This window comes from Bos grunniens, chromosome X, assembly GCF_055505025.1.
Source record: "Bos grunniens cultivar Pamir isolate PY7600 chromosome X, Bosgru_T2T1.0, whole genome shotgun sequence".
Taxonomy (NCBI): Eukaryota; Metazoa; Chordata; class Mammalia; order Artiodactyla; family Bovidae; genus Bos; species Bos grunniens.
The window spans coordinates 22,920,163-22,938,772 of NC_141194.1; the positions used below are offsets into that span (position 1 = coordinate 22,920,163).

The 18,610-nt window shown below is 43.2% G+C and overlaps 1 pseudogene; it reads left to right on the top strand.

Moving 5' to 3' along the window:
* Positions 1-4,281: 4,281 nt before the first annotated feature.
* On the top strand, positions 4,282-6,078 carry LOC147339953 (melanoma-associated antigen B4-like; annotated as a pseudogene).
* The last annotated feature ends 12,532 nt before the right edge of the window (positions 6,079-18,610 follow it).

Here is an 18,610-nt window from a genome sequence, read left to right on the forward strand (position 1 = left end):
ACAACAATATAAAAACAGCCAATAATAGGGCTAACGCAAAAAAAAAAAAAAAAAAAAAAAACACCTCACGATATCAAATACTGGCAAAAATGTGGACAAATAGGAACTCTAACTCATTGCTAAAGGGAATGCAGTGATATAAATACTTTGGAAACTGGCAATTTATTTTAAGCTAAACATAGTCTTATCACATGATCTAGCAAATGAACGCTAGGGTATCTACTCAAAAGTGTCAAAACCTTATGCCCATCCAAACACCTTCAAACAAATTTTAATAGCAGACTAATTCATGGTTGCCAAAAACTAAAAATCACCAAGGATGACCTTCAGCAGATGAGTGGTTAAAGAAACTATGGTACTCTACATGATGGAAAGCTATTCAGCCCTGAAAAAAAAAAGTTTCAAACCATAAACAGATATAGAGAAATTTCAACATATATTGATTAGCAGAAATAGCCAGTATAAAAAGCCGACATACTGTATGATGCCATCAATATTATATTCTGGAAAATGCAAACCTTTTAAAGAGTAAAAAGTTCAGTAGTTGTCAGTGGTTCCAAGTGAGGTTTTGAGGGATGGACAGGTGGAGCATGGGAGATCCACAGGGGATTCAAGCTCCTCTGCAGGACACCGTGTTGGCTGAGTACATAATATGCATTTGTCAAACACTAAAGAACTGTAAAACACATAAAGTAAAATACATTGTAAACAGTGGACAATAGTTAATAATAAGGTATTGATATTAGTAGATCCATTGTGACAAATGAACTCGTATCCATTGAACCAATACAAGATGTTAATAACAGACGATATCAAGTGGAGGAAGAGTGGCTGGATGGGAACTGTCTATACTATCTGCTGACCTTTTTCTAATCCTCAATCTGTTCTTTTAAAAGAAGAAATACAAAGGGTCAACAACCACATGGAAAGATGCACAACACTCATCATGAGAGAAATGCAAATCAAAATTACACTAAGGTATCATCTCATAATGGTTAGAATGGCCATCATCAAAAATTGTGCAAGCAGTAAATGCTACTGAGAGCTTAGAGAAAAGGGAACTCTCTTCCACTGTTGGTGGGAATGGAAACTGATATAGCCATTATGAAGAACAGTAGGGAGATTCCTTTAAAACCTAGGATTAAAGCTATCATATAACCCAGCAATAGAAATACTGTGCATATACACTGAGAAAGGAATAACTGTAAAGACACCTGTATCCAAAGTTCATTGCAGCACTATTTACAGTAGCCAGGACATGGAAACAACCTAGATTTAAACTGAGAGATGAACGGATAAAGAAGTTGTGGTAGATGTATACAACTGAATATTAGCCATAAAAAGGAATGAATTTAAGTTACTTGTAGTGAGGTGGATGCACCTACAGCCTGTTACACAGAGTGAAGTAAGTCAGAAAAAGAAAAAGAGAGTATATTCATGCATAAACATGGAATATAGAAAATGGTACTTGTGAACCTATTTGCAGGGCAGGAATAGAGACACAGATGTAGAGAATGGTTATGTGGATGCAGCAAGGGAAGGAGAGGTGGAATGAATTGAGAGTGGCACTGACAAATATAGAGTACCATGTGTACCACAGACAGCAAGTGCAAAATTGTATATAATACAGGGAGCTCAGCCTGGTGCTGTGTGACAGCGTAGAGGGGTGAGATGAGTGGGTGGGAGAAAGGCTAATGAGGCAGAAGATCTATGTATACTTATAGCTGATTCATTCTGTTGTGTAACAGAAACTAACACAACATTATAAAGCAATTATCCTCCAATTAAAACAATTTTTTAAAGCTCTACTAATTTGAAAAATAGAAAAAAAAACTATGGATAAGAACACATAGCCAGTACCAAGTTATATACAAAAATGCCAAATAAATAAGATTCAGGAAAATGAAAAGCAGAAGATGATGGTAAAAACTTGATCCTCAGATTAAAATGCTTAGGGAACAGGCACAGAAAATATTGACAAATATAAGGAACTTCAGACATCTGGTATAAAAAGATCAACACAGCAAAGTCAAGAGACTGCTCTGGAAGAATCAACAATTGCTCAGATCATGTAATAGAAAGTACAACATAAACAAAAGCAACCATATAAAAAATATACCTACAAAGAAACCTTAAACAATGTATACAGCCCAGATGGAAGCAACAAAAATTCCCTGAGAGCCTTAGGAAAAACAGGTGTCAAACAAAATACTATGTTATGTGTATTCAGGAGGAGCAGATATTGTAAGGCTCACTTTTCCTTAACTCCTTTACAGATTTAATACCACATGCAGAGCAGCTAAGACCCCAATCAACCATGGGCTGCTATTTCCTGGATCCAGAAAAAAAAAAAAACACATGGAAAACTTACACAAGGAATAAAGAAAACTATTAACAAAAGCAAAAACACAAAATTACATAATCCCTGATGGACAATAGGTCTCCATTGAACTAGGCCGTATGAGTGCCCATGTTGGGGAGTACTCTGAGGCTGACATAGGTGTGCAGCCTACAAGGGAAGCAGACAACAAGATAAGCTGGAAGAGGCTTGAAAGTTGAGCCCCTGATTCTTCAAGTATGCCCTTGGACCATGAATCTCTACTGCTTCACTGAGGGTATCTGAGGCAGCATCTCAGAGCCCCATGCCAGGACCATGGGGCACCAAAGTTTGGGTTGGATGTAGCAGTATGGCCCAGAGGTCATTAAAAAACCAGCACAAACTTTGTTGTGTGTTTGCTGAGTTGCTCAGCTGTGTCCAACACTTTGCAACCCCATGGACTATAGCCTGAAAGGCTCCTGTGGCCATTTTGATTCTCCAGGCAAGAATACCGGATTGGGTTTCCATGCCTTCCTCCTGGGGATCTTTCCAACTCTGGTATTGAACCCAGGTCCCCCACATTGCAGGCGGATTCTTCACCACCTGAGTCACCAGGGAATGTTAGTGGATTACAACTGTGCCTTTTCAACGGTCACCCTAATAGACTATTGTGCAGGGACCAAAAGAGAAAGACTAGTATTACAGTAATTATACAAAAGGACAGAAATTCATCTCAGAACTTAAGAGCAATGCCCCTGTGGTCAACTAAGAGCCCACAGTGAGAACTGTCAGGCGAAGGATCCCCTTCCTTCACTTACTCTTCTGGGATTGTGTGGGGCATGGTTGGGGACAGGGGTGGATTCATGCCAGAAAGGGAAGGATTTCCAGGCCTTGCTAGCAGTCAATATGAAGATCCTGAGTGACATGTGAGGGGTTCCACACCACAGAAGACAGTCTCCCATCCTTCACTCTCAGCTCGTCTTACCTGCTTCAGCCATTTCCAGGAAGCCTCAGGCAGAAGTGTCCAGATAAGCATCAGGCAGAAGTGTCCAGATGAGACGTACGTGCACGTCACACCAGGACTCTGGGGATTTGATGTCTTCCATGTGAGGCTTCGTTCTCAGGTCAGCAGATGGGCCCTAGCCCAGCACCTACAGCAGTCAAGGGAAGACACAAAGAACAGAGAGCATCACTCAGCACAGAAGAAGGGGCCCCAGAGAGCCCTTGCTCTCAGTCTCCAGAGCTCCACGAAGGCTTTTAGGCTCAGACTCCTAAACACTCTCTGCCAGGGTTGCTGACAGAAGTGAGAGGCATGGAGTGAGGCCAGTTGACTGAGCTCATCACAGTAACGTCCCAGGACCTCCTAAGAGTCAAGGAAAACTCCCATGCCAATGCTGCAGGAAACTCCCCTGGAACCCCACCCACCCAGGCCCCGCCCCTGGTGTCCTCCTGGAGCTCAGATGTGCATGACAGGAAGTGACATCTTCCGAAACACGCTGGACTGAGACACCATCTTTGCGAGTTGCGTTATCTTTGAGAGCTGCTGTGGACGGTGACCAGGCAGAGGAATCCCAAGTCTCATCAGTTGTCAAAGGTGGAGGTGACATGAGTTACTAGTACGGGGACACATCTCCACACCCCCAAACCCTTTTCCGGCCAAATAGAGGGGACCGCACAACTTCAGGCCACCCTGCCCCTGCTCTCAGACCAGAGGATCCAGCCTAGTTCTTAGGCCACAAGACCATCTGCTAACCCTAGTGGGTGTCAGGGAAGAATGCCTCAGTCAGGCTCTGCTGGACTCTGGCTCTGCTCGATAGAGTAAGAGCCACGAGCCCTGTGGAGTGAAGGTGGGACATTCGGGGGACTGAGGGTCTCCACGCCCCAGAACGGTGGCTACACATAACACCCCAACCACTGAGACTCAGACGCGGACCATCCGGGCAGCACCCGGGTGGCTCTAAAGAATGAGGGGCTCCCTTACTGTGATCGAGGACACGGGACACAGCGAGGAGGGGACCACGGTCCGAGGAGCTGGCAGCCAGTCAGCAGAGGGGGGATGTCAGGGCTTGGGAGGAGTCAGGGTGACGACCATCCTTCCCATCACATGGACCACTCAGGACCCTCCCCTGTGCTCAGCATTTCCTTCCGGCCAAACAGAGGGAAGGGGGGCTGCAGTTAGGGGAAGTTAGGGTGTGATCATAAAGGGGCAGCTGCCGGACAGCAGAGGGGCAGATCCCAGGACCCTTTGGTGGAGGGCTGAGTACTCCCTCCTCTCTTCCTCTGGGGTGACAACAAAGGAGGCAGTGTCAACTTCAGAGCAGGAGAGGGAACAGGGTATGTGCGGAGTGGTGGGGGTGGGGTTCGGATATGGGGGAGTCTTGTCCCAATTTTCATCCTGATTCTAAATGTGAACTGAGAGAACCTACCTCCCCTGCCAGCCCTGACAGGCTCCCCTCTAACACCCAGGCAGGGCTGTCTGGCTGTGCCCCAGTGCTCACTCTCATATCCTCCTCAGGGGTCTTAGGGGATAGGCTCACCAGGAGAACAGGAGCCCTGTGGTTCTAGAGCACTGGCCTGAAAGACCCCTCAGAGGCAGCGTTGGTTCAAGCCGGGGAGGACTCTTCCGGGTGAAGGTGCTCACGGAATCTTCTTGTCCTTACTCTAGGTGCCCTTGGTGCCGGCCTTCCTGCCTGCATGCCCACCTGCAGTCTGAGACCTGTGTCCTCATGCCTCGGAGGCACAACAATAAGTACGATGCCCGTGTGAAACGCCACCAGATCCAGAGGGACACTCAGTGTCCCCAGGAGGCCAAGAACAGTGCTGCTGCAGCCGCAGAAGAGGAGGGCCCCTCTTCTCCCTCTTCTGGCCCTCAGGGTTCTCCCCCGAGCTCTCCTGCTGCTGGCAAAAGCCAGAAGCTTCAGGGAGCCTTGGCACTAGCTCTCCTGATGCAGGGGCTTCCTGTGCAGGATCTGATGAAGGAGCCCAGGGCCCAGAGGAAGAAAGTGCAGGTGCCTCCCAGGCAGCCCTGGCCACTCAGAGCATTCTCAATGATCCTCTGACCAGGAAGGCCAGCATGCTGGTGGAGTTCCTGCTGGAGAAGTACGGCACGAAGGAGCCCATGACAGAACGCCCTGCTGACGGTCATCAACAGGAAGTACAGGCAGCACTTCCCTGAGATCCTCAGGAGAGCCTTTGAGTGCATGGAGCTGGTGTTTGGCCTGGAGCTGAAGGAAGTGGACCACAGCAGGAACATTTATGTCCTCATCAGCAAGCTCAGCCTCGGGGGTGACGAAGGTCCAAGTGATGAGAAGGGGCTGCCCAAATCCAGACTCCTCATGGCGCTCCTGGGGTTCATTTTCATGAAGGGGAACCAGGCCACCAAGGAGGTCTGGGAATTCCTCAGTGTGTTGGGGGTCTATGCTGGGAGGAAGCACCTGATCTTTGGGGAGCCCAGAAGGCTCATCACCAAAGAGCTGGTGCAGAAGAAGTACCTGAAGTACCTCCAGGTGCCCAATAGTGATCGTCCACACTATGAGTTCCTGTGGGACCCTAGAGCTTGTGCTGAGACCAGTAAGATGAAAGTGCTGGAGGTTCTGTCCAAGACCCATGATACGGTCCCTAGTTACTTCCGAGATCTCTATGATGAGGCTCTGAGAGATTAGGCAGAGAGAGCAGGGCTGAGAGTTGCAATGCAGGATCCAGCTATGGCTGAGGCCAGTGCCCCTTCCAGGGCCAAGTCCTGCAGCTCCTCCCACATCTAAGGAGGGAGGCCAGGGCACTTTGTTCCCTTTGTGTTGGAACAGAGCAATCTAGCTCCTAAATAGTGCAGAGTAGTAGGGGTGGAGGGAACAATACCTATGTGTTCCTACAGTTTTAAGTAGAAAGGGAGTTTACCTGCAGTTCATTTTAACAAAATATGTATCTTTCCCCCTTTATCCATAGGAGAAATATCTAGTGAAAGATGATTTAAAGTAGATAGGTAAAGAGATGAGGGAGGTGGTAAGTATTTTGTAGTGTTACTACTTTTGATAAGGTTTATTGTGCTTCAGAATACAAATGTATGGATCATATAAATTATAGGTCTTTGCTGTTTTAAAGTTTTGAAAGCCACAGGCTGGGTATTTGTAAAACACATTGGAAGTACTGAATAGATTGTTCACAATCCAAACAAGGTAACATGACTTTGGAACAGAATTTTCTTGAAGAGTAGTCAAGCTTCTAAAGAGTGAAAGGTAGTAGGGGTGAAGCAAACCAAGTTTAGATCTCATTACTGTTTTACATGACTAACTTCTACACATTATTTATTTCCTTTTCTCCAAATGTTTTAACTTCTAAGTTTGTTTTTGTTCAGAATATTAATTGGGTAATGATATTGCTGTTACATTTATTGCTGTTTTAAGAGTTTTAAAGTTACAGTTTTGGTAGATGTAAAAGAGATTCACAAACCATCTTTATTGTCTCCATGATCTGGAAGTAGGTAACAGGGCACGGAAGGAGAGATTTTCATGGTAACGCAAAAGACGACCACAGAAAATACTGACAAACAAAAAGAAGTGGAGGAAAATGTCTTTAAGTTGTTGTTTACCTTATTTCTTTTAAACTTTCTATTAGTAAAAATAAAAAAAAAACTTTGACTTATTTAGCTAATTTAAGAATATTTGTTTCTTTTGTCCTAATTCACTGAATATTCTCTGCTATCTTCACAGACTAAAAATAAACTCAGATGGGTAGGTGGTATTTCAGGGATTTACAAAAATCATAACTTGCAGTTATTACAGACCTATACTTATTAAAGACTATGCCACTGCTTTATATGTAGTACATGCATTCCAGCATTCATGCAGGATAGGATTTACCCTAACCCTATGCTACTGGAAGTTAAGGTAAGAAACCTGAGCTATGACTGAGGACCACTGACTCCAGAAGAGTGGAGCCCTATAATGTTCTGCTCCTCAGAAGACCCCAATAGCTTTGCACACATCTGGCTCATCCTGTCTTCCAATCCAGAACTTCCAAGAAATTAGTGCCTTGGTTCTGAGGAACACAGCCTCGGATGAGTGGAGGGTGCAGTCTGAGTCCAGTCAGGAGTTAGGATGACGTCCCTGAACGAAGGGCTAGAGGACTACTTAGCCCAGAACAGAGGAGACTTTGAAGACCCAGCCCTGATGTCAGCCATACATGGTCCAGGACAAAGCTTTCTGGCTGAAGTGCCCCTTTCCACTGGGAGTGGTGTCAGGGAGGTGAGAGACTTGGTCTACTGGGAGAAGCCTCACTCAGTACAGAATAGAAAACTAGTGACTCCAAATGAGGATATAGGGACTGCACCTAGAACACAGCCCTACCACTCGACACCTCCCATTGGCAAATTTGGGAATGCTAGCATGATGCACCCCACACATTTAGACCATCTCAGGAGGTGAGGAACTTGGGCTCAGGGGCCAACCTCTGGAGGAATTCCAGTTCAGGCCAAGAGTCAAGCAGAGGACCATGAGGACTAAGGGACCCACTCACATTATAAAAGTGGGGACACCACAGAATCCCTCCCCTAGGGTCAGCCATGAGTGACCCACAGGCAGGCATGCCCACGAGGGAGCCTTCACATCCTCTGAGGTGGTCTCAGGGAATTCAAGGCTGTAGCATGGGAAGACAGGCCTCCCTAGGCCATTGGAAATCAGTGTGAGGACCTGGAGAGAGGACCGAGGGGAACCCCAACCCAAAGGAGAAACGGACACACAGCCCCAGCACCGTTTCAAGTCTAGGAGCCCCAGGCAGAGGTAGCCAGATGTGTCACCCACTTGCTTCCAGCTTGGGAGGACTCCGGTCAATATGGGGAAGAGGCACAGACCCTGAGAGAGACAGTACTCTCGAGGTCACTGTCCCCAGGGCAAGGGAGGCCAGAGCATCCTGCCCTCTGCTGTTAGTTCTCAGAAGCCCCTCAAAACACCTGTGGGTAAACATGGCCTACTCGGACTTCTACACCTGGGGACTGAGGGTGCTATGGGCTTACGTATAGGGTTGGCTGACATGGCATAGGGGAAATTTCCGGGTGGTCTAGTCATTAGGGAGAGGACCAGAGGATGCAGGGGAACATGAAAACCATAACAATGGGGCAACCACAGTCTGTCCCTGCTGTCAGTACTGGCAGACACTTGGATAGATGTCAGGCTGAGCGGAGGCAACTGTCAATCCCCCTCAGGGTGACAGAAAAGTGAGGACAGTAATAGTGAAGACAGGGAGGATATATAGGTCTTCCCAGGAGTCAAACAAGGAGCCTGAGCGAGAACTGGTGGAGCCAGCCAGCAGTTCAGTTCAATTGCTCAGTTGTGCCTCTCTCTTTGCGACCCCATGGACTGCAGCATGCCAGGCTTCCCTGTCCATCACCTACTCACTCCTGGACCTTCTCAAACTCACATCCATTTAATCAGTAATGCCATCCAAACATCTCATTCTCTGTTGGCCCCATCTCGTCCTGCCTTCTATATTTCCCACCATCAGGGTCTTTTCCACTGAGTCAGTTCTTCGCATCAGGTGGCCAAAGTATTGGAGTTTCAGCTTCAGCTATTTAGGACTGATTTCCTTTAGGATTGACTGGTTTGATCTCCTTGCAGTTCAAGGACTCACAAGAGACTTGTTCAACACCACAGTTCAAAAGCATCAATTCTTCAGCTTTCATCTTACTTTATAGTCCAACTTATGACTACTGGAAAAACCATAGCTTTGAGTAGCCAGACCTTTGTTGGCAAGGAAATGTCTCTGCTTTCTAACATGCTGTCTAGGTTAGTCATGGCATTTCTTCCAGGGAACAAGTGTCTTTTGAAATTTGATGGCTGTAGTCACCATCTACAGTGATTTTGGAGCCCCCCCCAAAAAAGTCTGTCACTGTTTCCATTATTTACCCATCTATTTTCCATGAAGTGATCTGACCTGGTGCCATCCATGATATTACTTTTTTAAATGTTGAGTTTTAAGCCAACCTTTTCACTCTCCTCTTTCACTTTTATCAAGAGGCTCTTTAGTTCTTCTTCATTTTCTTCCATAAGGGTGGTGTCATTTGTGTATCTAATGTTATTGATATTTCACCCAGCAATCTTGATTCCAACTAGTGCTTCATCCAGCCTACAATTTTGCATGATGTATGATGCATAGAAGCTAAATAAGCAGGGGGAAAAATAAGTACGGCTTTGACGTACTCATTTCCCTATTTGGAACAAGTCTGTTGTTCCATGTCCAGTTCTAACTGTTGCTTCTTAACCTGCATATGGTTTCTCAGGAGGCAGGTAACATGGTCTGGTATTCCCATCTCTTTAAGAATTTTCCACAGTTCATTGTGATCCACACTGTCAAAGGCTTTGTCATAGTCAATAAAGCAGAAGCAGATGTTTTTCACAAACTCTCGTGCTTTTCTATGATCCACTAAAATTTGGCAATTTGATCTCTGATTCCTCTGCATTTTCTCAATTCACCTGGAACATGTGGAAGTTCATGGTTCCCATACTGTTGAAGCCTGGCTTGGAAAATTTTGAGCATTAATTTCCTAGCGTGTGAGATGAGTGCAATTGTGTGGTAGTTCGAGCATTCTTTGACACTGCTTCTCTTTGGGACTGGAATAAAACCTTGCCTTTTCCAGTCCTGTGGCCACGGCTGAGTTTTCCAAATTTGCTGACATCATATTGAGTGTGCACTTTCACAGCATCATCTTTTAGGATTTGAAATAGTTCAACTGGAATTCCATCACCTCCACTAGCTTTATCCATAGTGATGCTTCCTAAGGCCCACTTGACTTCACATTCCAGGATGTTTGGCTCTAGGTGAGTGATCACATCATCATGATTATCTGGGTAATGAAGATCTTTTTTGTATAGTTCTTTTAAAGTTTTCTTGCCACCACTGCTTAACATCTTCTGCTTCTCTTAGGTCCATTCCATTTCCTCCTTTATTGTGCCATCTTTGCATGAAATATTCTCCTGGTATCTCTAATTTTCTTGAAGAGATCTCTAGTCTTTCCCATTCTGTTGTGTTCCTCTATTTCTTTGCACTGATCACTGAGGAAGCCTTTCCTATCTCTGCTTGCTATTCTTTGGAAGTCTGCATTCAAATGGGTATATCTTTCCTTTTCTCCTTTGCCTTTCACTTCTCTTCTTTTCTCAGATATTTTAGAGGCATCCTCAGACAGCCGTTTTGCCTTTTTGCATTTCTTTTTCTTGGCGATGATCTTGATCAATGCCTCCTGTACAATGTCATGAACCTCTGTCCATAGTAGTTCAGGCACTCTGTCTATCAGATATAATCCCTTGAAACTATTTGTCACTTTCACTGTACAATCATAATAGATTTGATTTAGGTCATAGCTGAATGGTCTAGTGGTTTTCCCTGCTTCCTTCAATTTAGGTCTGAATTTTGCAATAAGGAGTTCATGATCTGAGCCACAGTCAGCTCCTGGTCTTATTTTTGCTGACTGTATACAGCTTCTCCATCTTTGACTACAAAGAATATAATCAATCTGATTTCCGTATTGACCATCTGGTAATGTCCATGTGTACAGCCTTCTCTTGTGTTCTTGGAAGGTGTTTGCTCTGAGAATACTAGTGTCTTCTCTTGGCAAAAGTCTGTTAGCCTGTGCCCTACTTCAGTTTGGTAATCCAATGCCAAATTTGCCTGTTACACCAGGTATCTCTTGACTTTCTACTTTTGCATTCCAGTCCCCCGTGATGAAAAAGACATCTTTTTTGGGTGTTAGTTCTAGAAGGTCTTGTAGGTCTTCAGAGAACTGTTCAACATCAGCTTCTTAAGCATTAATGGTTGGGGCATGGACTTGGATTTCTATGAATTGAATGGTTTTCCTTGAAAACGAATGGAGATCATTCTGTAATTTTTGAGATTGGACCCAAGTACTGCATTTCGGACTCTTGTTGACTATGATGGCTACTCCATTTCATCTATAAGATTCTTGCCCACAGTAGTAGGCATAATGGTCATCTGAATTAAATCCACCCATTCCAGACCATTTTAGTTCACTGATTCCAAAAATGTCAGTGTTCACTCTTGCCATCTCCTGTTTCAGTTCAGTTCAGTCGCTCAGTCGTTTCTGACTCTTTGCAACCCCATGAATTGCAGCATGCCAGGCTTCCCTGTCCATCACCAACTCCCGGAGTTCACGCAGACTCACGTCCATCTAGTCAGTGATTCCATCCAGCCATCTCATCCTCTGTTGTCCCCTTCTCCTCCTGCCCCCAATCCCTCCCAGCAACAGAGTCTTTTCCAATGAGTCAACTCTTTGCGTGAGGTGGCCAAAGTACTGGATTTTCAGCTTTAGCATCATTCCTTCCAAAGAAATTCCACAGCTGATCTCCTTCAGAATGGACTGGTTGGATCTCCTTGCAGTCCAAGGGACTCTCAAGAGTCTTCTCCAACACCACAGTTCAAAAAAGCATCAATTCTTCGGCACTCAGCCTTCTTCACAGTCCAACTCTCATATCCATACATGACCAAAGGAAAAACCATAGCCTTGACCAGACGGACCTTTGTTGGCAAAGTAATGTCTCTGCTTTTGAATATGCTATCTAGGTTGGTCATAACTTTTCTTCCAAGGAGTAAGCGTCTTTTAATTTCATGGCTGCAATCACCATCTGCAGTGATTTTGGAGCCCCCCAAAATCTCCTGTTTGACCACTTCCAATTTACTCTGAAACCAATTTACCCTACTTAAAAGAAAGTAGGGGAAAGCACTAGACCATTCAGGTATGACCTAAATCAAATCCCTTACAATTATACAGTGGAAGTGAGAAATAGACTTAAGGGATTAGATCTAATAGACAGGGTGCCTCAAGAACTATGGACAGAGGTTCATGACATTGTACAAGAGAGAGGGAGCAAGACCATCCCCAAGAAAAAGAAATGCAAAAAAGCAAAATGGCTGTCTGAGAAGACCTTACACTTAGCTGTGAAAAGAAGAGAAGTGAAAAGCAAAGGAGAAAAGGAAACATAAACCCATTTGAATGCAGAGTTCCAAAGAATAACAAGGAGAGATAAGAAACCTTTCCTCAGTGATGGATGCAAAGAAATAGAAAACAACAGAATGAGAAAGACTAGAGATCTCTTCAAGAAAATTAGAGATACCAAGGAAACATTTCATGCAAAGAAGGGCACAATGAAGGACAGAAATGGTATGGACCTAACAGAAGCAGAAGATACCAAGAATAGGTGGCAAAAAGACACAGAAGAACTATACCAAAAAAATCTAAATGACCCAGATAATCATGATGTTATCACTCACCTAGAGCCAAACATACTGGAATGCAAAGCGGGCCTTAGGAAGAATCACTATGACCAAAGCTGCTGCTGCTGCTGCTAAGTCACTTCAGTCGTGTCCTACTCTGCGACCTCATAGACGGCAGCCCACCAGGCTCCCCACTCCCTGGGATTCTCCAGGCAAGAACAGTGGAGCGGATTGCCATTTCCTTCTCCAATGCATGAAAGTGAAAAGTCAAAGTGAAGTCGCTCAGTCGTGTCCGACTCTTCTCGACCCCATGAACTGCAGCCTACCAGGATCCTCCGTCCATGGGATTTTCCAGGCAAGAGTACTGGAGTGGGGTGCCATTGCCTTCTCCGATACTGTGCTAATATAAGTGAAAAAAAAGTTGGACTACCTAAATTTACTTCAGAGAAAGCAGTACTCAGAACAAGAAAGTCAGGAGCAAAGATTGGAATTACTTAATGATTAAGCGGTCAATTCTCAAAGAAATTACAGCAACCCATAATGTGTATGGACCAAAAAAAAAAAAAACACTACCCTATAATACACAAGGCAAAGATTGATGATGCAGAAATACTATTATACCAGGAGATGCAAACATATGTCTTTTAGGAATTGACAGACTTAGTAGGCAGGAAATCAGTAAGGTGTAGCTGAACTGAAAAGCACCAATAATTAATAATAATTAGATCTAAATAATAATAATAATAATTGGATCTAAATGACGCTTATAGAATATTTAACAACAGCAGAAAACACACTGTTTTCAAATTCACATGGAACATACATCAAAGTAGATCACATGCTATGCTGTAAAACTCACATCATCAAACTTGAAAGAACAGAAATCATACAAAGAATGTTATCACACTGTGATGGAAAGAAACTAGATACTGACAATAAAAAGCAGTAAAATTGACAGTACTTGGAGATTAAACAATATATTTCTAAATAACACTCGGGTCAAAGAGAAAATCTAATGAGAAATTTTAAAATATTTTCAACTAAATGAAAACAAAATTACAATTTATCAGAAGCTGTGGCATATAGCAAAATCTGTAGATATATATATACAGCATTGAACACCTGTATAAGAAACCTTAAAATTCATAATCAATATTCTTAGTAAACTTGTGAAAAAAAGAAAGAAGCAAATGAAAAAGAAATAAAGGAGCAATCTACAGCACTGGAAAAAGGAAGACAATAGACAAAAACAACAAAACCAGAAGCTGTTTCTCTGGAACAAGAAAGGATGAAATTCTCAGCAGAGAATAATCAAATTTCATCTTGCTTAGATGAAATTTCTAATCAAGAAAACCGAGAACACACAAATTAAATTGCAAATTGTGGAAATGAAAGAAGGGCCATGACTACTGATATCACGGACATTAAAAGGATAATAAATGAATATTATAAACAACTCTATGCCTACAAATATAAAGATTAAATTGAGAAATTGCTGGAGGATGTAATTTATCAAGATTTTGCAAGTAAAACTGAGAAATTGATAAGGTCTGCATCTATTATATAAATTTAATCTGTAAGTAATAAGCTTCTAATTAAGACAGCGACAGGCCCAGATGATTCCACTGATGAAATCTAACAAAAATTTAAGGAAGAAGTGATAACAATTCTTTAAAATGTCTTCCAGAAACAAGAAACAAAGGGCACCCTTCCTCATTCCTTCCATGAGACCAGAATTACATTTTAATTTCAAAACCAGAAAAAGAAATTAAGAGAAAAATAATTTCACACCAAGATATTATTATGAGAATGAAAAGCTAAGTTGCAAACTGTGAAGAAAGAATTGTAAGACATGTATCTGATAATAAACATGTAGCAAAAATACACAATGAACGCTTAAAACTCAACAATAAGAAAATAATAAAGTTAATTTAAAAATGCTTAAAAGTGTTGAATAGACATCTCACCGAAGAATATAAACAGATGGTAAATAGCATATGAAAAGATGATCTATTTCCCATGTCTTCAGGGAATTTCAGATCAAACAACAACGAGATACCTATTAATAGGGCTAACACAAAAACAAACACCTCTCGATACTAAATGCTGGCAAGGATGTGGACAAATAGGAACTCTAACTCATTGCTGCACTGGGATGAGCCAGAGGGATGGTAAGGGAAGGGAGGTGGGAGGGGGGGTTCAGGATAAGGAACATGTGTACACCCATGGCGGATTCATGATGATGTATGGCAAAACCAATACAATATTGTAAAGTAATTAGCCTCCAATTAAAATAAACACATGTAAATTAAAAAAATAGACAATGCAGTGATGCAAATAATTTGGAAACTGGCAATTTCTTTTAAACTAAACATAGTCCTATCATATGATCTAGCAAATGAACGCTAAGGTATTTACTCAAAAGAGCCAAAAACCTACACACATGCAAAAACCTTCAAACAAATGTTAATAGCAGACAAATTCATAGCTGCCAAAAACTGAAATGACCAAAGATGACCTTCAGTAGATGAGTGCATAAACAAACTATGGTAAGCTACATGGAATCCTATTCAGTCCTGGCAGAAAACATTTCAAACCATAAAAAGATAAACAGACAATTCAATGTATATTGATTAGCTGAAGGAGCCAATATAAAAATCCTACACACTATATGCTGCCATCAATACTATATTCTGGAAAATGCAAACCTTTAGAAAGAGTAAAAAGTTCAGTAGTTGTCAGGGCTTCCAAGTGAGGTTTTGAGGGATGGACAGGTGGAGCATGGGAGATCCAGGGGGGATTCAAACTCCTCTGCATGACACCGTGTTGGCTGAGTACAAAATACACATTTGTCGAACACTAAAGAACTGTAAAACACGTAAAGTAAAATACATTGTAAACAATGGACAATAGTTAATAATAACGTATTGATATTAGTAGATCCATTGTGACAAATGAACTCGTATCCATTGAACCAATACAAGATGTTAATAACAGAGGATACCAAGTGGAGGAAGAGTGGCTGGATGGGAACTGTCTATACTATCTGCTGACCTTTTTCTAATCCTCAATCTGTTCTTTTAAAAAAGAAATACAGAGGGTCAGCAAACACATGAAAAGATGCACAACACTGCCCATCATGAGAGAAATGCAAATCAAAATTACACTAAGGTGTCATCTCATAATGGTCAGAATGGCCATCATCAAAAATTGTGCAAGCAGTAAATGCTACAGAGCACTTAGAGAAAAGGGAACTCTCTTCCACTGTTGGTGGAAATGGAAATTGACATAGCCAAGATGCAGAACAGTAGGGAGATTCCTTTAAAACCTAGGATTAAAGCTATCATATAACCCAGCAATAGAAATACTGTGCATATACACTGAGAAAGGAATAACTGTAAAGACACCTGTATCCAAAGTTCATTGCAGCACTATTTACAACAGCCAGGACATGGAAACAAACTAGATTTCAACTGAGAGATGAATGGATAAAGAAGTTATGATAGACATATACAATGGAATGGTGCTGATGCTGCTAAGTCGCTTCAGTCATGTCCAACTCTGTGTGACCCCATAGACGGCAGCCCACCAGGCTCCCCCATCTTTGGGATCCTTCAGGAAAGAACACTGGAGTGGGCTTCCATTTTCTTCTCCCATGCATGAAAGTGAAAAGGGAAAGTGAAGTCGCTCAGTCGTGTCCGACTCTTAATGACCTCATCGACCAGAGCCTACCAGGCTCCTCCGTCCATGGGATTTTCCAGGCAAGCGTACTGGAGTGGGTTACCATTGCCTCTCCATACAGTGAAATATTAGCAATAAAAAGGAATGAATTTAAGTCACTTGTAGTGAGGTGCATGCACTTAGAGCCTGTAAACAGAGTGAAGTAACTCAAAAACAGAAAAAGAGTGCATATTAATGCATACACATGGAAAATAGAAAATGGTACTTATAAACCTATTTGAAGGGCAGGAATAGTGACACAGATGTAGAGAATGGTCATGTGGACACAGCAAGGGAAGGACAGGGTGGAATGAATTGTGAGTGGCACTGACAAAAATACTGTACCAAGTGTACAATAGAGAGCTAGTGGGAAACTGCTATATAATACAGGGAGCTCAGCCTGGTGCTATGTGACAAAATAGAGGGGTGAGGTGTGGGGCTGGGAGGGAGTCACATGAGGCAGGAGGAATATGTACACTTATAGCTGATTCATTCTTTTGTATAGCAGAAACTAACAAAATATTATATAGCAACTATCTGTCAATTAAAACAAGTTTTTAAAGTCTACTCATTTAAAAACTAGAAAAAAATATGGATAAGAACACAGAGCCAGTACAGAGTTATATGCACCAAAGCAAAATTAATAAAATCAGCAATAGTAAGAAGCAAAATATCACACTAAGTATTTGATCCTTGAACTAAAATTCTTAGAAACAGGCACAGAATATATTGACACATATAACGAACTTCAGAAATCTGGCATAAAAAAGATCAACACAGCAAAATCAAGAGACTGGTCTGGAAGAATCAACAGTTACTTGGATCATGTAATAGAAAATACACCATAAACAAAAGCAACCATATAAAAAACGTACCTACAAAGAAACCTTAGAAAAATGTATCCAGTCTACATGGAGGAAACAAGAATTTCCTGAGACCCTTCGGAAAAGAAGTCTCAAACAGTATCTTAGGTGTATACACGAGGAGGACATACTGTAACACTGTCAATTTTCCTGAAATCCTTTACAGATTTAGTACCAAACTGGGAGTAGTTGAGACCACAATCACACATGGGCTGCTGTTTCCTGTACTCAGAACAAACCATGGAAAACTAATACAAGGAATAAAGACAACTACTAACAAAAGCAAGAACACAAAACTAAATAATCCCTGAGGAACAATAAGTCTCCACTGAACTTGATCCTGTGAGTGCCCAGGTCAGGGAGTACTCTGAGGCTGACACAGGTGTGCAGGCCACAAAGGAAACAGACAACAGGATTAGCTGGAAAAGGCTTTAAACTGGAGCAGTTGATTCTTCCACTGGGCCGTGGGACCATGAACCTCTACTGCTTCACAGAAGGAACCTGAGGCAGCATCTCAGAGCCCCATGCCAGGATCATGGGGCACCAAAGTTTGGGATGCACATGGCAGTATGGCCCAAGGGTCATGAAAACATCAGCACAAACTTTGTTAGTGGATGAAACCGGCCCTTGTAAATAATCAGCTTAAGAGACTGTCACACATGGACTAAAAGAGAAAAGCTTGTATCACAGTAATTGTACAAAAGGACAGAAATTCATCTCAGAACTTTCAAGCAATGCCCCTGCAGTCGACTAAGAGCCCACAGTGAGAACTGGCAGGCTAAGGAGCCCCTTCACTTTCTCTGCTGGGATTGTGTGGGGCATGGTTGGGGACAGGGGTGGTTTTATACCAGAAAGGGAAGGGTTTCCAGGCTCTGCCTGCAGTCAATACAAAGATCCTGAGTGAGATGTGAGGGGTTCCACACCACAGAAGTTATTCTCCCATCCTTCCCTCTCACTTATCTTACCTGCAGCAGCCATTTCCAGGAAGCCTTAGGCAAAAGCCTCCAGATGAGATGCCGGTGCACTTCTCACCAGGAGTCTGGGGATGTGACATATTCCAGGTGAGGTCTTGCCCTTAGGACAGCAGACGGGACATAATGCACCATTAAGGTCAGAGGAAGACAGGGACAGAGAACAGAGAGCATCACTCAGCACACAAGAAGGAGCCCCAGAGTGCCCTCACTGTCTGTCTCAGCAGCTCCAGAAAGGCTGTCAGGCTCGGGCTCCCAAATTCTTCCTGCTTGGTTTACTGGGAGAGGTGAGAGGCAAGGAGTGAGGCCAGTTGACTGAGATCAGTAGGGACGTCCCAGGAGCCACTGAGTCGAAGGGACCACATCCCCCCTCTTGCCTGAAACACCCTCAGAACCGCGCCCACCCAGGCCCCGCCCCTGCTGACTTCCTGGAGCCCAGATGGGCATGATAAGAAGTGACGGCCCCCTATCCACACTGGGGTGCGATGCCATCTTTGAGAGGGCTGCTATCTTTGAGAGCTGCT